Source organism: Salvelinus namaycush, chromosome 26 (assembly GCF_016432855.1).
Source record: "Salvelinus namaycush isolate Seneca chromosome 26, SaNama_1.0, whole genome shotgun sequence".
NCBI classification, from domain to species: Eukaryota; Metazoa; Chordata; class Actinopteri; order Salmoniformes; family Salmonidae; genus Salvelinus; species Salvelinus namaycush.
In genome coordinates this window covers 11,702,491-11,722,913 of record NC_052332.1, presented here as the reverse complement: position 1 = coordinate 11,722,913, position 20,423 = coordinate 11,702,491, and the positions used below count along the sequence as shown (strand labels likewise).

Genomic DNA, 20,423 nt, shown 5'->3' with positions numbered 1-20,423 from the left:
ATCAGGTAGCCTAGCGGTTAGAGGGCTGGGCCAGTAACCAAAAAGTTGCTGGTTCGGATATCCGAGCCGACAAGGTGAAAATCTGTCGATGTGCTCTTGAGGAAGGCACTTAACCTTAACTTGCTCTATGGGCACCGTACTACTATGGCTGACCATGTAAAACAGCACATTTCACTGCACCTATCCAATGTTTTATTTGATAATTTTTTTAACAAAGAGACACACCCCTCCCCCACTCGCCGTCCGATCTTAACAATGCATAGATAAAACCAGCGAGTTGTTTATCCATGTCCTTGTTCAGCCATGACTCCGATAAACATAGGATGTTACAGTTTTTCAGGTTCCGTTGATAGGATAGTCTCAGACAGAGCTCATCTGACTGCACATTTGCCAACAAAACAGGCGGTCTACTTGCTCGCCGAGGTTGTCTCGTCATGACGCCGCCTCGCTTTCCTCTTTCGCCGCCGCTTCCTCTGCCGAGTCCCAGGGATCAGGGCCTGGTCCGGCGTAAGCAGAATGCTCAGAGCTGCCGACTCATTGAAGTAGAAATGTTCATCCAAATGGAGATTAGTGATCGCTGCTCTGATGTCCAGAAGCTGTTTTCGATCATAGGAAATTATGGCGGAAACATTGTGTACAAAAACATTAAGATTGGCGTAAAAAAAAAAATACACTAAATAGGAGAATTGGTCTGGAGCCCTTAAGACGGCAGCTATCCACTGCAGCGCCCTCATTTTTAAACTCGTTCCACCAGAGGTATGGCTACCTCTTGGGCACTGTTCTAAGGCATCTCCTTACAGGAGATTTGCGTTATGGCATGTTAGGCCACCCCTAATACGCTTAAAAGGTATTTACCGGTTGGTGCATACTTCCTCAGTCTCTGCGCCTCTGAGGAGTGATGTTACTGGGACTACCCTGGCAAGGAGAGCATGTCTGCAATACAGGTGTTGGCCATATCCTAATGTGAGACATTGAAACAAGCATTTGAAATAGAACTCAGGGTTACACCTCGTTTACCTGCTCGCAAGAGAGCCATGCTTGAGAATGACCAGTGGGCCAGTCGCTGTGGGATTGGTTCTTCAAGCCCAGTGATCTGCCAAGCGAATCCCAATGTGAGACGTCTCACTCATATTATCATAGAACCAGGGTTACACAAGTAACTCTAAGTTATGTTATAGTGGAGAGACACTTGTAATACTCAGCCAAGTTAATGTAACCAATGTGCTTGATGTTGCTCCATACAGCGAGAGGGATGAATTATAGTGTTTGAAATATGCAGAATCATTATAAAACACATGACAGCACAGGACCAAGCTTACCATTGGCTTTAATTAACCAAAGTTAAAATGTACAGACAATTTGACAAAATAATGTAAACACATTTATCACAATTTATTTTACATAGTGTTCTTAAAATACTGTTCCTTTTGGTTATCACTGTCCGTTAGTAGTTAGCTTGTCCTACCTTGTGCTAAGGTTATTACGTCTGCCGTCTGCCATATGCATATGTCTCTTCTATATAATGTACAAAACGACTACAGTAGACAGCATTTATTTGGCCGGTTCTTGTTGTGATAGGACAGCTGCAATAACACTTCTACTAAGTCTCTGCTTTTCAACCCCATAACCATTAATACCTGTAATTTAAAAAAACATTTAATACCTTCATATAAAAACACATAACACCGCAATACTGAGAGATTAAAATGCCACCTATCGGTAATGATTGTCTCTGTTGCTAAGCAGTTATGGGTTGGATGGTTTCAAGACTCCAACCAAACAATCTGTCCATGCTAGTATGGACATTGGAACCTAGAGTTGAGCTCTTATGCACATTCTGGGTTACTTTAGTTGTTCCTGCTTCTTCCTAACCAGGTGACCAAATAGGAAAGAGGAAGTTATTTTTTATTTTATTTTTACATCACTGTCAAAGTCTCCATCTCAAATTATACCATATTCCCTGTATAGTGTGCACTACTTTGGGCCACACAGGGTATAGGGTGTCATTTGAGTATTGTTCATCACATGTCAGTCGTTTTCATCATAAGTCACCATAATCATAACAGTAACACTGTCAACCAGCATAGTTCACATCACAGTGTGAGTGGTTGGTGTCAGTTCTTCTGTTTGGAGATTCTAAACGGACCTGGGTCGCAATTAGCACCAGAAGGTAGCTAAATAAAGCACACCCTTCTGTAAATACTTGAAAGAAAACAGGATCCAGGATCCTATTTGGATCCAGGTCTGGTACTCTGGTTCTAAGCTGGGTTCTCCGTCTGTCCCCAGTGTGTAGGCCTTGCTCTAGCCTTCTGCTGCAGCCGGTTCCTGGTGGGTTAAGTGAGGACCAGTGGCTCCTAGACTACCATGGCAGGGTATTTCCTCCCCAACATCTCCACCCTCTGCCCCACAGAACACAGCTCCACTGGCAGATAGGCAAATGCCAGGCTCCTCTGGGTGGTGTAGCTGTAGGCCCCTGATGTAGTGTTGCCAACCACCTAGGAAAGAGAAGAGAGCAATAAGCTATATGCTTTTCTATAGGATGGTTGCAGGTACTGTAGGAAAATGCTGGGTGGTGTAGAGTTTAGAAACAATTATTAAAGTGTCACTCCACAATGATACAATTATTGACAATACATATTACGCATAAAAAACCCACATTGTGGCACATCTATAATGCATTACATCATCTACATTGTTGGTAACACTGTTGGTGTAAGTGTATGCCTCTTGTGTTGCCTCTTTATCACCGCGCGCACACACACAGCTCACCTTGCCGTTGAGATGGTCCCGTCGACAGCTTCCTCTTCAGACCTTTAGCTTTGATCTCCTGCAGTGCTGTCTTACCGATGAAGTCTGCAGGCTGGGGACAGGGAGAGAGATGTTTGTGTGTGTGTGTGTACTGTATTTAAACATAGCATTTATTAAAGAATACAGGTGTGTAGGAGACTTGGGATACTGGCTACATGGCCACAATTTCTTAACATCTAAACATAACCCACCTGGTTTGAATATGAACACCTCTACTTGAACACACAGACAGTGGCTGACTGGTGAGAGAGCAGTAGCTAGTAACAATGTCTACCTTGTTGAGATTGATGAAGTAGTCCAGACCAGCTTCCAGAGGGTTGGTGTCAAAGTTCATCTGATAAAAAAAAAAAGTCCATCTATACCGCATGAGAGTGCGTGTGTGTGTGTGTACCTCTGCGCCCCAGCCTCTGAACCCTTCTCCAGTCATAGTGATGACATGGCGTAGGTACCAAAGTTGTCGATGCCCTCATCCTGTCCTGCTTCCATGATAGCCTGGTACACCGCTGCCATGTCCTTCTAAGGTAGATACAGCTCCCAGCCCAACTCACCTGAAACACACGCAGTCAGTTACACTGTACATGCTTCACATGTACTCTTAAACAGTTGTAAGCTTACACACACACACACCTGTGTAGGAGATCCTGATAGCTCTGAGGTTGATGCCAGCCAGTTGAAGAGGTTTGCAGTGGAGTAACTTGAGGCCTGCATCGCTCATCAAAAATAAAATAGCAACATTTAATTTGACCTTTTATTTAACTAAGCAAGTCAGTTCAGAACAAATTCTTATTTACAATGACGGCCTACCCCGGCCAAAACAGGACGACTCTGGGCCAATTGTGCGCTGCCCTATGGGACTCCCAATCACGGCTGGATGTGATACAGCCTAGATTTGAACCAGGGACTGTAGTGACGCCTCTTGCACTGAGTTGCAGTGCCTTAAACCACTGCGCCACTCGGGAGCCGCTCATGTCCTCCTGAGGGACTTTCTGTAGAACGTCTCTCGTCTTTGGTCCAGCCACAGCCAACACCCCAATGTCCTCTGTCACGTTAGAGATGTCTACGTTATCCCTCCTTCTGTCTCATATCCACCTGGGGTTAGAGAGGGATCCATAGGGTTATATGGTTATACTTACAACTTCAAGGAATAGAAACGCCTGCACAATGTCGATTCAATTAATCCACCAATCAAAGTCTTCATTAAGGAATTGATCAGTTGAATCCGGTGTTCTACTGCAGGGCTGGAGCAAAACCCTGGACCCACATGGCCCTTGGTGGAGAAGATTGGCCACTTCTGCCTGCCCTGCCGTAAGGCTGCAGTGCAGATTTCCTGACTGTCAGTGTTCTCCTGATACCACTAGGGGGCGATATACAATACTAAGCTGTCTCGGGGGTGTGAGAGCTGAATGAATAGGACATTAATTTGTTTTTAATGTGCTGTTCCCTATTGGAGCAGAGAGAGGGGGTGTTACAGTAACAGCTGCTGTGAGGAGTTGGAGTACAGAGTTATACTACCAGTGTTTTCTATGTGGGTTAGAATAATGTTATATAATGGAATATTGAATAATGTTATATGGGATGGTTTGACTCTACACCTGGCCTGAGCTACTTAGAGTATGAGGTTTTCAAATCTGTCTGTGTCTGTGTCTGTCTGTGTGTGTGTGTGTGTGTGTGTGTGTTACCTGAGGTCGTGCAGTTCTGATCCGGTCCTGTGATGAGGAGGAACTCTCCAGGTGCGAGCTGGGTAATGGTGACCTCAGTGTAGACTCTCCGAGTGGGGGTCGACATATGGCTGATGTTAATTAGGCCCACCTGACAGGGGAGAGAGAGGAACATAAATATACTTCCTAAGCCCAACAACCTCAAACATACCAGCATGTTCAAACTCAACACTGCCACCTGTTGGCAATAGCGAGATTCATAGGGACTGGGAGTCATGCAGTGAGTTGTCTATGAGAGTGAATGAGTTTAGCCTGGTGTGTTGCAGTGGCACATTCAGTTTCTCTCACCTTGGGCATAGTGTTGGTGAGATACAGTAAGATGTGATATAAGAGCACAGTGAGTACTAATACAGTGAGTTGTATATAGTGTTTTCCTTACCTTGTGCATAGTGTTTTCCTTACCTTGGGCATAGTGTTTTCCTTACCTTGGGCATAGTGTTTTCCTTACCTTGGGCATAGTGTTTTCCTTACCTTGGGCATAGTGTTTTCCTTACCTTGGGCATAGTGTTTTCCTTACCTTGGGCAAAGTGTTTTCCTTACCTTGGGCATAGTGTTTTCCTTACCTTGGGCATAGTGTTTTCCTTACCTTGGGCATAGTGTTTTCCTTACCTTGGGCAAAGTGTTTTCCTTACCTTGGGCAAAGTGTTTTCCTTACCTTGGGCATAGTGTTTTCCTTACCTTGGGCATAGTGTTTTCCTTACCTTGGGCATAGTGTTTTCCTTACCTTGGGCATAGTGTTTTCCTTACCTTGGGCATAGTGTTTTCCTTACCTTGGGCATAGTGTTTTCCTTACCTTGGGCATAGTGTTTTCCTTACCTTGGGCAAAGTGTTTTCCTTACCTTGGACATAGTGTTTTCCTTACCTTGGGCATAGTGTTTTCCTTACCTTGGGCATAGTGTTTTCCTTACCTTGGGCATAGTGTTTTCCTTACCTTGGGCAAAGTGTTTTCCTTACCTTGGGCATAGTGTTTTCCTTACCTTGGGCATAGTGTTTTCCTTACCTTGGGCATAGTGTTTTCCTTACCTTGGGCATAGTGTTTTCCTTACCTTGGGCATAGTGTTTTCCTTACCTTGGGCATAGTGTTTTCCTTACCTTGGGCATAGTGTTTTCCTTACCTTGGGCATAGTGTTTTCCTTACCTTGGGCATAGTGTTTTCCTTACCTTGGGCATAGTGTTTTCCTTACCTTGGGCATAGTGTTTTCCTTACCTTGGGCAAAGTGTTTTCCTTACCTTGGGCAAAGTGTTTTCCTTACCTTGGGCATAGTGTTTTCCTTACCTTGGGCATAGTGTTTTCCTTACCTTGGGCATAGTGTTTTCCTTACCTTGGGCATAGTGTTTTCCTTACCTTGGGCAAAGTGTTTTCCTTACCTTGGGCAAAGTGTTTTCCTTACCTTGGGCATAGTGTTTTCCTTACCTTGGGCAAAGTGTTTTCCTTACCTTGGGCATAGTGTTTTCCTTACCTTGGGCATAGTGTTTTCCTTACCTTGGGCATAGTGTTTTCCTTACCTTGGGCAAAGTGTTTTCCTTACCTTGGGCATAGTGTTTTCCTTACCTTGGGCATAGTGTTTTACTTACCTTGGGCATAGTGTTTTCCTTACCTTGGGCATAGTGTTTTCCTTACCTTGGGCATAGTGTTAGCGAACAGTCTGTCCAGTTGTTTCTGGGAGTCCTTCCCTTTAACCATGAACTTGCTTTAGGGTGTAAGGTCCACGACCTCAACCTTCTCCATCACCAGGTTAGACTCCCTCCCCACTGGACCGAACCAGTTGGTACACCTGAAACTCGGCCTGGGGAGAACAGACAGACACTTGGGGGTTAGTTACTTGGTTTATTTCAAATGTAATGACTGAAAGTATTAACTGAGACAGCGCTTAGTTACTTCATATATTTAACAATTTATATTTGAATAAGTAAGTTGACTGAAAGTGAAAACACATTCACAGTAATGACTTGAGAGGAGGTGCAGGGGAGAGGAGATGCTTACGGACTAGCGTTTCTTGATAAACTTAACGTCGTGTTATAATAAAACAGTCATACAAAGATGGCTCTAGAAAGGAGACTATTCACTGCAAGTACGTACATAATGTTACGTCACTGGGCCCTTATACGGTAGGTTTCATAGTTTTACATATGGAAAAACTGTATTTTAATATACCATGGGCATCATTTCAGAAAGAAATCCCACAGATGGTGCTAAATTCTCAGAGGCAATTAAAAGCTTAGTCAGCCACCGGTAGATGGCCAACTGAAAGCTAACCGTGAGTTGGATTGGAAAACTAGATCCTAACCCGGAGTTTGAACATGTCAATTGGAACCTAACACTGAGTTTGATCTCTCAATCACCTCCAGCTCTTAATTAAAACAAGAGTGGTTTCAGACCAACACATGATGATGACGTGGGACTGATATTATCAGACTATATAGAGTATTGAACAGTAAGTACAGAGCAGTTATTTCCCCAGGCATTACATGTGAATAAAAACAGGAAGATGTCCAGCCTTTCCCCACCCTCCATCCCAAAAAGAAAGAACACAAAGTCCTCAAACAGTCTAACATACACACAGGAACACACAGCTGCACTGGGACAAAACACACACATACAACTTTGCTACAATGTGTGTGCGTGTAGTGTCTTCACACTCAAGGATGCAGAGAGTTCCAGGCACAACGGAGATAGTGATGTGCCAGACAGACAGCTTTGGAATGGAACATTCCTAAAGCCACACTATGCTTTCCATATGTGTACACGCCATAAAACACCTCACGGCCAACTTCCTTCACTACTGTCCACTGGCATGATGGTCCAGGAGTAGTAGTAGCAGTAGTAGTGTAACATGATGGTCCAGTAGTACTAGTAGTAGTGTAACATGATGGTCCAGTAGTAGCAGTAGTAGTGTAACATGATGGTCCAGTAGTAGCAGTAGTAGTGTAACATGATGGTCCAGCAGCAGTAGTAGTAGTGTAACATGATGGTCCAGTAGTAGTAGTAGTGTAACATGATGGTCCAGTAGTAGTGTAACATGATGGTCCAGCAGCAGTAGTAGTAGTGTAACATGATGGTCCAGTAGTAGTAGTAGTGTAACATGATGGTCCAGTAGTAGTGTAACATGATGGTCCAGCAGCAGTAGTAGTAGTGTAACATGATGGTCCAGTAGTAGTGTAACATGATGGTCCAGTAGTAGTAGTAGTGTAACATGATGGTCCAGTAGTAGTGTAACATGATGGTCCAGCAGTAGTGTAACATGATGGTCCAGTAGTAGTGTAACATGATGGTCCAGCAGTAGTAGTAGTGTAACATGATGGTCCTGTAGTAGTGTAACATGAGGGCCCAGTAGTAGTGTAACATGGTGGTCCAGCAGCAATAGTAGTAGTGTAACATGATGGTCCAGTAGTAGTAGTAGTAGTGTACCATGGTGGTCCAGCAGCAGTAGTAGTAGTGTAACATGGTGGTCCAGTAGTAGTGTAACATGATGGTCCAGTAGCAGTAGTAGTGTAACATGATGGTCCAGTAGTAGTAGTAGTGTAACATGATGGTCCAGTAGTAGTAGTAGTAGTGTAACATAGTGGTCCAGCAGCAGTAGTAGTAGTGTAACATGATGGTCCAGTAGTAGTGTAACATGATGGTCCAGTAGTAGTGTAACATGATGGTCCAGCAGTAGTAGTAGCATAACATGATGGTCCAGTAGTAGTGTAACATGATGGTCCAGTAGTAGTGTAACATGATGGTCCAGCAGCAACAGTAGTAGTGTAACATGATGGTCCAGTAGTAGTAGTAGTAGTGTAACATGGTGGTCCAGCAGTAGTAGTAGTAGCGTAACATGATGGTCCAGTAGTAGTGTAACATGATGGTCCAGCAGCAGTAGTAGTAGTGTAACATGATGGTCCAGTAGTAGTGTAACATGATGGTCCAGTAGTAGTGTAACATGATGGTCCAGTAGTAGTGTAACATGATGGTCCAGTAGTAGCAGTAGTAGTGTAACATGATGGTCCAGTAGTAGTGTAACATGATGGTCCAGTAGTAGTAGTAGTGTAACATGATGGTCCAGTAGTAGTGTAACATGATGTAGCAGTAGTAGTGTAACATGATGGTCCAGCAGTAGTAGTAGTAGTAGTGTAACATGATGGTCCAGTAGTAGTGTAACATGATGGTCCTGTAGTAGTAGTAGTAGTGTAACATGATGGTCCAGTAGTAGTAGTAGTAGTGTAACATGATGGTCCAGTAGTAGTGTAACATGATGGTCCAGTAGTAGTAGTAGTAGTGTAACATGATGATCCAGTAGTAGTGTAACATGATGGTCCAGTAGTAGTGTAACATGATGGTCCAGCAGCAATAGTAGTAGTGTAACATGATGGTCCAGTAGTAGTAGTAGTGTAACATGATGGTCCAGTAGTAGCAGTAGTGTAACATGATGGTCCAGTAGTAGTGTAACATGATGGTCCAGTAGTAGTAGTAGTAGTGTAACATGATGGTCCAGTAGTAGTGTAACATGATGGTCCAGTAGTAGTGTAACATGATGGTCCAGCAGTAGTAGTAGTGTAACATGATGGTCCAGTAGTAGTGTAACATGAGGGCCCAGTAGTAGTGTAACATGGTGGTCCAGCAGCAATAGTAGTAGTGTAACATGATGGTCCAGTAGTAGTAGTAGTAGTAGTGTAACATGGTGGTCCAGCAGCAGTAGTAGTAGCGTAACATGATGGTCCAGTAGTAGTGTAACATGATGGTCCAGCAGCAGTAGTAGTAGTGTAACATGATGGTCCAGTAGTAGCAGTAGTAGTGTAACATGATGGTCCAGTAGCAATAGTAGTAGTGTAACATGATGGTCCAGTAGCAGTAGTAGTAGTGTAACATGATGGTCCAGCAGCAGTAGTAGTAGTGTAACATGATGGTCCAGTAGTAGTGTAACATGATGGTCCAGTAGTAGTAGTGTAACATGATGGTCCAGTAGTAGTGTAACATGATGGTCCAGTAGTAGTAGTAGTGTAACATGATGGTCCAGCAGCAGTAGTAGTGTAACATGATGTAGCAGTAGTAGTGTAACATGATGGTCCAGCAGTAGTAGTAGTAGTAGTGTAACATGATGGTCCAGTAGTAGTGTAACATGATGGTCCAGCAGTAGTAGTAGTGTAACATGATGGTCCAGTAGTAGTGTAACATGATGGTCCAGCAGCAGTAGTAGTGTAACACGATGTAGCAGTAGTAGTGTAACATGATGGTCCAGCAGTAGTAGTAGTAGTGTAACATGATGGTCCAGTAGTAGTGTAACATGATGGTCCAGCAGCAATAGTAGTAGTGTAACATGATGGTCCAGTAGTAGCAGTAGTAGTGTAACATGATGGTCCAGCAGCAGCAGTAGTAGTGTAACATGATGGTCCAATAGTAGCGTAACATGATGGTCCAGTAGTAGCAGTAGTAGTAGTGTAACATGATGTAGCAGTAGTAGTAGTGTAACATGATGGTCCAGTGATAGTGTAACATGATGGTCCTGTAGTAGTGTAACATGATGGTCCAGTAGTAGTATAACATGATGGTCCAGTAGTAGTGTAACATGATGGTCCAGTAGTAGTAGTAGCGTAACATGATGGTCCAGTAGTAGTGTAACCTGGTGTAGTAATATAACATGATGGTCCAGTAGTAGTAGTAGTAGTGTAACATGATGGTCCAGCAGCAGTAGTAGTAGTGTAACATGATGGTCCAGTAGTAGAGTAACATGATGGTCCAGTAGTAGCAGTAGTAGTGTAACATGATGGTCCAGTAGTAGTAGTAGTGTAACATGATGGTCCAGTAGTAGTGTAACATGATGGTCCAGTAGTAGCAGTAGTAGTGTAACATGATGGTCCAGTAGTAGTGTAACATGGTGGTCCAGCAGCAGTAGTAGTAGCGTAACATGATGGTCCAGTAGTAGTGTAACATGATGGTCCAGCAGCAGTAGTAGTAGCGTAACATGATGGTCCAGTAGTAGTGTAACATGGTGGTCCAGCAGCAGTAGTAGTAGTGTAACATAATGGTCCAGTAGTAGTGTAACATGGTGGTCCAGCAGCAGTAGTAGTAGTGTAACATGATGGTCCAGTAGTAGTGTAACATGGTGGTCCAGCAGCAGTAGTAGTAGCGTAACATGATGGTCCAGTAGTAGTGTAACATGGTGGTCCAGCAGCAGTAGTAGTAGTGTAACATGATGGTCCAGTAGTAGTGTAACATGGTGGTCCAGCAGCAGTAGTAGTAGTGTAACATGATGGTCCAGTAGTAGTAGTGTAACATGATGGTCCAGTAGTAGTGTAACATGATGGTCCAGTAGTAGTGTAACATGATGGTCCAGTAGTAGTGTAACATGATGGTCCAGTAGTAGTAGTAGTAGCGTAACATGATGGTCCAGTAGTAGTGTAACATGATGGTCCAGCAGTAGTAGTAGCGTAACATGATGGTCCAGTAGTAGTGTAACATGGTGGTCCAGCAGCAGTAGTAGTAGTGTAACATGATGGTCCAGTAGTAGTAGTGTAACATGATGGTCCAGTAGTAGTGTAACATGATGGTCCAGTAGTAGTAGTAGTGTAACATGATGGTCCAGTAGTAGTGTAACATGATGGTCCAGCAGCAGTAGTAGCGTAACATGATTGTCCAGTAGTAGCAGTAGTAGTGTAACATGATGGTCCAGCAGCAGTAGTAGTGTAACATGATGGTCCAGTAGTAGTGTAACATGATGGTCCAGTAGTAGCAGTAGTAGTGTAACATGATGGTCCAGTAGAAGTGTAACATGATGGTCCAGCAGTAGTAGTAGTGTAACATGATGGTCCAGTAGTAGTGTAACATGATGGTCCAGTAGTAGCAGTAGTAGTGTAACATGATGGTCCAGTAGTAGTGTAACATGATGGTCCAGTAGTAGTGTAACATGATGGTCCAGTAGTAGCAGTAGTAGTAGTGTAACATGATGTAGTAATATAACATGATGGTCCAGTAGTAGTAGTAGTAGTGTAACATGATGGTCCAGTAGTAGTGTAACATGATGGTCCAGCAGCAGCAGTAGTAGTGTAACATGATGGTCCAGTAGTAGCAGTAGTGTAACATGATGGTCCAGTAGCAGCAGTAGTGTAACATGATGGTCCAGCAGTAGCAGTAGTGTAACATGATGGTCCAGTAGTAGTGTAACATGATGGTCCAGTAGCAGTAGTAGTGTAACATGATGGTCCAGTAGCAGTAGTAGTAGTGTAACATGATGGTCCAGTAGCAGTAGTAGTGTAACATGATGGTCCAGTAGCAGTAGTAGTAGTGTAACATGATGGTCCAGTAGTAGCAGTAGTAGTGTAACATGAGGGCCCAGTAGTAGTGTAACATGATGGTCCAGCAGCAGTAGTAGTAGTGTAACATGATGGTCCAGTAGCAGTAGTAGTGTAACATGATGGTCCAGTAGCAGTAGTAGTAGTGTAACATGATGGTCCAGTAGTAGCAGTAGTAGTGTAACATGAGGGCCCAGTAGTAGTGTAACATGATGGTCCAGCAGCAGTAGTAGTAGTGTAACATGATGGTCCAGTAGCAGTAGTAGTGTAACATGATGGTCCAGTAGCAGTAGTAGTAGTGTAACATGATGGTCCAGTAGTAGCAGTAGTAGTGTAACATGAGGGCCCAGTAGTAGTGAAACATGATGGTCCAGTAGTAGTAGTTGTGTAACATGATGGTTGAAATTAGGTAAACTAATTAGGCCACTAGAAGCGCTGCCTCTGGATGAGCGTTTTCCTGTTTGCTTATGACCATATACAGCTCATTGAGTGCCAGCATCGGTTTGTGGTGGTAATTAGACAGCTATGAAAAATATAGATAAACTCTCTTGGTAAATAGTGTGGTCTACAGCTTATCATGAGATACTGTACCTCAGGCGAGGTTTATGATTTTGGGGTGGAGTGAAAGGAGTCCGCAACCTGCACTAATAAATTGGGAAACGATGCTTAACACTCAGTGGTAGTGTCATACTTGTATTGATTGACTGATTGACCGGGTATCTTACTTGTATCCTGCAATGTATCCAGGCTTATAGAACCAGTGTGGTCTTTCCCAGCCAGCATGGAAGCCCATGGAAGCCTTCCCCTTTAGTAGCTCATACACACCACTGATCCTGTGGGTCGGACGGCCCTCAAAACGCTCCTCTTTAGAGTAGCCCGCTGAGGGAGGGAGATAGAAATTAAAACTTTAATTTTCAACATTCTTGAGTAAACATGCCTTTACTTCAACCAGTAAAGATATCCCATTCATTGAAAACCCACTCACCCATTGTACAAAATCCTTCTCTACTATAGGCCAGCCAGGGTAGTGAGTACTCACCTACGTTGTTGAATCCATAGGACTCTCTGGCCTTGGCACACATATAGGGTACCGTGGTCCATTTGCCGTAGCGGTTGGGGTCATCCCCTGTCACGATCCAATCACTGAGGAACTTCCCGATGCCACCGGCGTGGATCACCCCATACCTGGGACATCACACACAGTCCGACCATGCGGTAATGCCTTTGACCTTCAACCTCCCACTCCCAGTCAGCCAAACGTAACAAGGCTTACCTAGTTTTTACAGCAGGGAAGATAGTAAGACCTTCAGCATGAAGAACTTTCACACTACACCATCCAGTCACATCGATTTACTTCAGCATCCACCCCTGACCCCAACCCATTGCTCAGAGCTCCCCCCAAATAAACACTCGCACACAATCCCACTCCTATGTTTACCCGACGCCGATGGCGGTCCAGTGGTTGCGTGCGCCCTGGTGCTGTCCGACCATGGGCAGGAGGTCAGGGGTGGAGGTCATTGGTCCAGACACAATGTTGATGATGTCAGCATTCTTTTTTTCTTAAAAAAAAAAAAAAAAAAATTGACCCCCTTTTCTCCCCAATTTTCGTGGTATCCAATCGCTAGTAATTACTATCTTGTCTCATCGCTACAACTCCCGTACGGGCTCGGGAGAGACGAAGGTCGAAAGCCATGCGTCCTCCGAAGCACAACCCAACCAAGCCGCACTGCTTCTTAACACAGCGCGCCTCCAACCCGGAAGCCAGCCGCACCAATGTGTCGGAGGAAACACTGTGCACCCGGCCCCCTTGGTTAGCGCGCACTGCGCCCAGCCCGCCACAGGAGTCGCTGGAGCGCGATGAGACAAGGATATCCCTACCGGCCAAACCCTCCCTAACCCGGACGACGCTAGGCCAATTGTGCGTCGCCCCACGGACCTCCCGGTCGTGGCCGGCTGCGACAGAGCCTGGGCGCGAACCCAGAGACTCTGGTGGCACAGCTAGCGCTGCGATGCAGTGCCCTAGACCACTGCGCCACCCGGGAGGCCCGATGTCAGCATTCTTCAGCACAGCTACCATCTCCATGGCCATCTCAACATGGTCCATGATACGGTCCTGGTCTGACTCAAACAGCTCCTTACCAAAACATGTACCCCACACACACACAGGAGTACAACTGAGGTTAGGCATACAGAGAGGGAGAGTCTGTGGGACAGAGAGAGATCGAGAGCAAGATCAACAGACAGACAGACCTGGTGGTACTCCATTTGTAACCCAGGAGTCCTGCAGCACCATCTTCTCCTCTCTCTCGTAGGGTCCAAACAGCAGTCGGTCTCTCTCTCCTGTCTGAGGTAGTAGGAGCCCTCCAGGTCCCTGATCACTGGCAGCTCTGTCTTCAGGGCCTTCACCTAGGCACAACAAAACTCATCAAAATGTATTAAACATCTAATCAAACTTTAATAAACATCACAACACATGTTACTTTAAAATAGACACACATTCAACAATTGAATTAAATGAGTACCTCAGGCACTGTTGCTGGGACAGCACACTGGTGATGGACAGGGATAGTGGGGTGCTCAATGCCAATTAGCTGGCCAACTTCCCGGGCCCAGATTCCTGTAGACCAATCAAAGAACAGTAATTATTTCATCGTCTGAAAAGGTGCACCTTCAGTGGGGTCAATAGAAACCAGAAACATCCAGGTTTTTTTCAGGGGAAAGGAAGAGAGCCTGTGACGCGACTTCCGCTTTTGGACGTGGACCTTTCTGTTTACAGTCCCCACCCCAGTGAAACATATCAGATACCTAAAAATAGCGCCCGTCTTTCTTCGAGATGAAGACACTACATACCAATTTTGTTGTTGTCATTATTGCTAGATAAAGCTAGCTAGTATTTGGCTAGCAGCTAGCTACGGCACGTGTTTGCTTGCTCTCTGAAGTTGTTTCCATGCGGAATATAAACAAGGCAACATTCCATCTTAACTCCTCCTCCTTTCCCCCCCTCGTCATGACCAGAATGTGGGGTGTCCTGCTCAGGTGTTTATTTTACACCTTCTAGGTTAGGTTAGCATAGATGTTTTGAGGAGACCAGGAAGCAGACACCGGAGTAGGGAGAAAGACGCCAGTAGGGTGTAAACAGCCATCCCTGAACTGCCCCAGTCTCCACAACAAGGAAAGCAAAACATGTTTAAGAACAGAGCCTCACACACCGACTCTCTCTGCCTTCTACTAACCCAGCCTTCACATCCTCAGATCAAAATAGTGCAAAGCCAGCTCGGTCCCACAGATTGTGCAATGATAATGACAGAAATGGAGCAGAAAATGGCCGTGAAATTGTAGAGTAGTAGAATCTCAGATGCAGAGTATGAAAGCCGGTAGATAGGTAGAGTAAAAACATGACTGTTATTACAGCACTATGGTGTACTCTGACACTTAGACATGGTTGTGTCTGAAATGATACCATATTCCCTAGATAGTGCACTACTTTTGGCAAAAACCATGGGGCTCTGGCCAAAAGTAGTGCCCTATATAGAGAAGAGGATACCATTTCAGACTGTGGCATGGTGTTAAGGGCCCGTCACATTAACACTAACACAATTATCTGTCTGTCTGTGGCTCTAACACTATGACTCCACATCTTAAGACAAAGATAGGAGACCCCCTGTTCTACCAGCTGATTCACTTTAGAGTGAACGTCGAGTCCCACTGCATAGAAGGTTATTCTTGTTTTAAACTTCATCAAAGGCTTCATCTACAAAGGATTTCATTTTCTAGGAGCTATTTCAGGTGGTCAGCTGAGATTCCAACCCTGGCTGTTGGTGATCTGATCTGATCTGATGTTTGGTATAACGTCAGACGACTGGGTTTTATAACAGCTCTTTCTAAGGCCTTCTTCTTTTGGGGTTTAATGGCAAACCAACTTTTTTCGTTGCGTTGCTGCTTTTCTTGGGAGTATTTAACCGTCTCCCTGCTTGTTAGCTTCCCCACCAAAAGACTGGCACAAACACGAATGTTCCTACTCCGTAACATTCTGAAAGAGAAGGAAACAGACCAGCCAGAGCCACTAGATCCACAGGGACATGGATACACCCCTAAAACGGAACATTTACTCACTACAGTACCTGTGTAAGTCACAGAACTATTGCTTGACCATGACAAGCGCAAACCCAGTCAACACATAGTACTACATAAAATGTATATACTGTACATTTATTCATATACTATAACACAAAGATTTAAAAATAGACGCCTACACAATTTTACAAATGAAATAAAAGATTCAGTAAAATAATGTATGGCATAGCCTCTGTGTACAGTAGACTGAACCACTAACCAGTATAGGAAGCCTGTTGCTACGAGCCTCTTGCCAGATCAATATTCTGATTTCCGGGGAAAAAGTCAGCTGCCCTACCCTCTACACACAGACAAACACACACACACCATTACCCCTGCTGACACTACAGCTGTTTGTCCCTACAGAGCACAGACTGGTAACGGCCTGCAGGAACCAGTTGTCGTGACAGCTGAAAAAAAATGTCACATAACCCCACTTGTTGACTTCTGCCGCTTTCTGCGGAGTTGCAACTGTTCCACACCAGACCCTGCGTCAAGTACATAAATACATGACATAAATAATTGAGGTACAAGTAGGACAAAGAGTAACGGTAGAGTATGCAAGTCTGATATAATCACTCATTTTAGATACTGCTTTACAGTATATCTCTCAAATTGAACAGAGTTTTGCGGCATTATAACTTCAGCTTTGTTAAAAAATGTTTAGCTCAGAGGGATACATACTCTCTCCACCTTTTTAAAAAGTATGCCTTTCCCTACTTCTGTAGGCTATGGCCAGTTAGGGCCAGAGCAGAGCTGCTGGGGGAGTCCAAGTAGATAACACACATGTTTACCAGCACACTGTAGCAGGATACACACAAGGTCATTCACAAACACCTCCCAGGAATAACCTCCAATGAATTGACTCTGTGATCCATTTCCAATGGGGCTTTACATCTGGGCTTACCCATATCCACAGTGCACCCTCCGCACCTTTAACTAACCAAATCAAATGTTTATTTGTCGCATGCACCGAATACAACACGTGTAGACCTTACAGTGAAATGCTCACTTACAAGCCCTTAACCGACAATGCAGTTTAATGAAAAATAAGTTAAGTAAAAAAATAAAAGTAACAAATAATTAAAGAGCAGCAGTAAAATAACAGTAACTCACTCACTCCCTTTCCTCCTTATTTATGAGCACCAGTGATAGCGTGATAAGCTAAATAATTTCTAAAGGCCAGAGACTCCGATAAAAACTGTTTCTCTCTCTCTCTGTGAAACAGTACTGTCCAGTTTCTGTTCACAGTACATATAGCTCCCACTTAGGAATGAAAGGTAAACGGAATAACTGGTTTCACCCGTGGTTTGAGGAGGTCCTGTGTGAAGACCTTTCACTGGTTGTCTCAGTGGCCCGTTCTCCTTTTGGTTCCATTAGTAGGTCACGGCCCACATGGTGAAACCGATCCTTCAGGGGGAGACACATTCCTAGAACCGCAACCCCTGACCTTACTCTGGGGATTCTCATTGGTCAAGGTGCCAAACGGTGGTTTCAGGAAGAGGGAGTGTCATGTTTTGAAGGTGGGGGAGGAGAAGATAAAAAGACGGGATACAGGAATTTACTCCAGCCCTGGAACAGCTGCTCCTGGGGACATTGATTTGTTCAATCCACTGTGTTCGAGCAGGGTTGGGGCATAAGCAACAGCCTGTACACCCAGTAGCTCTCCGTGAGCAGGCTTGGTCACCAGCGACCAAGAAGAAAGAGAGAAGAGATGGGCAGCAAAAGAGGAAACGTTTGGGATGACGAGGCCTGGCAAGTGGGGTTGGGAGAGAAGATGAGAGTAAATGAGAGGGAAGAACAATTGAAGGGTTTAGAAAAAAGGGTATGAGAGAGAGAGAGGAGGGCAAGCAGGGAGTTTGAAGTTGGAGGAAAGAAGAGTTGATAGAGAGGGAGGGAAGGAACCGAGGAGAGAGTAAAGGGAAGGAGCCGAGGAGAGCGTAAATGGAGGGATTAGTGTATGTGGGGGAGGTAAAGATGGGGAGGTAGAGGTGGTTGGGAGTCAAACAAGGGAATGGGGCGAGTGTGAGAGTGGAAGGAGAGAGAGATGGAATGGGGTGAGAGTAAAGAGAGGGAGCGTTGGAGAGAATGGAGTCTGTGAGGAATGCTGCAGCAGCACTTTAGGATCTGCTTCACATGGAGTTATTTCTGCAGACCACAGCTCCAGCAAATGTAAATCACATACCCTTCCCTAACCTGCATGTCAAGGGGTAAACCCCCAAATCCCACCACACTTAGGGCTCCCAAGTGGCGCAGCGGTCTAAGGCACAGCGGTCTCAGTGCTTGAGACACCCACTACAGACACCCTGGTTCAAATCCAGGCTGTATCACAACCTGCTGTGATTGGGAGTCCCATAGGGCGGCGCACAATTGGCCCAGCGTCATCTGGGTTTGGCCGGTGTAGGCCGTCATTTGTAAATAAGAATTTGTTCTTAACTGACTTGCCTAGTTAAATAAAGGTTAAATAAAAAATAAATAAAGTAACAACTTTACACAACTCACCCACCCACGACAGGAGAGATGAGGTTGGCCTGAGGGTTAGAGAGAGATTTGTATTGTAATGAAAGATATGAACTCCCCAAGGTTATGTATAGAGAGGGAGGCTTTGCTGGAAACAACAGAAAACCTGACAGTGAGCGCTATGACATTCCCATCATAATTATCATACCAGCATTATTCCCACATATCCAAACAATGCTCTCAGAATGTAAAAAACTCAACCGCAAACCAGTGGGCCCATTTCACAGTTAAAAGATTTAACTCCTGGTGGAGTAATTTTAAAAGGGGTGTAGTAGCTACTGTTTATGAGCACAACCAATGCTGTTCTGAGAGAAAGAGGCCCACAAAACCAAAACTGAACACCCAGATAGACTCTCAGATGGCAGGGTGTGTGTGTGTGTGTCTGCTAGTGCAAACAAACACAGCAACTTACACAGTCACCACACAAACCTCCACTCCTGGACCTGTATGTACTTTACTGGACCATATGGAGACGGTAGTCATTACTGCATTGGTCAAACACTACAAATCTACAGTGTCTGGTGGGGTTTCAAGTTACATTTTTTAGCTCCACTATGGGATGTTTCCATTGTACCCCTAACAAAGTGGACTTAATTTCCCCCCAGCAGCTATACGTGTAGCTAGCTATATGTTTCTCTCTCCATATTGATTGTACGCCAAGTACAATGTATAGGACATAGACTGTAATGCTCTCACCCGCTGTGACTTACACAAGTTACATTTGTGAAGGACAGTGAGAGAGAGAAAGAGAAAGGGGAAGATGGAGAGAGATTTTGAGGTGAATTCTTGGACTTGGATAAACAGCAGTGGAAGGAAAGGAAAAAAGGAGCCATATTTGCCAACTGAATCGTCCCAGAACTGGTATGATCCAGTTCAAACCACGTGACCCCATTTCCCCTGAACCCAGGTACCTAATAAGCCTGCCAGGCAGATTTAACTCCTTGGAATTCAGACACGAGAAAGAGAAACTAAGACCAAATAGGCTCAGTACTGGTCCAAACCAAACAAGAACTACAGCTGAACTCAACCTTAAAGCATTTGACTAATCAACTGCTTTTGTCTTCAGAACTGGGGGTACAAAGACCTCAACTGTGCTCCTTAGTCTGTTCTACTCTTTCCACTATAGGCTTTGATAGGCTTTGTTGGCATTGACCAAAACAGCTGAACTGAAAATAAGTTCATGACAAGAGACTGGTTTGATTGACTTGAGAGACATGGGGTTCTGCTATCCAATCCAAACTGTGGGATACGTCTCCAACAACCTGGGAGAGGCTACATGGGATGGGTATCAACTTGTTCAGATATCAGCTTACTCAAACTTTAGAGACATTACGACTAGAAAAATGTTAATCACCTGAAGTGTGTATTTTTTTTATTATTTTTTTTTTATTTATTTTTTTTTTTTAGGGGTGGATCAGCTTAATATTGCGGAAAGAATGTTGCTTCCAATGTAATCGTCTGCATCATTTCCAATCCCCCATATTTTTTTGGGTAAATATATATATCCATACACGTATGCATACATATACACATATATACATACACATACCTATATAGACATACATACTTTTTTAAAGAATATAACTTTATTATTATTCCCCGCAAACCCTACCACCGATCCCCCAATTGGAGTAAACTGATAAACATTTCTGTTTTTCCCTTCAATTTATACATCTTATACACATTTTACAGACACAGTCTACTTTATAATAGTTCTCTCTTGTTTGTTCTTAGTCCTTCCTCTATTTCTGTTGTCCATCCAGTTTGATTTCCACTTGTAACTGTGCTATTTCACAAAAGCTCCGCCCCTATACACATTTCAGAAGTGTGTTTGTTTGTTCAAACCTTTCAATCACGTTTTCCAGTGAGAATTCAATGTGACCCCAGACCTGTGTATAACAGGACTGTGTTTTTGAATGGCCAAACTACTTGAGTACGATCCAAACATCACGACAACCTCTTCTATAGCCCTAAAAAACCACTATAACACAACTA

At 44.2% G+C, this 20,423-nt stretch overlaps 1 pseudogene; it reads right to left on the bottom strand.

Annotated features, from left to right (window-relative positions):
• Positions 1 to 407: 407 nt before the first annotated feature.
• Positions 408 to 20,423, bottom strand: part of LOC120021876 — a 40,351-nt pseudogene continuing 20,335 nt past the window's right edge.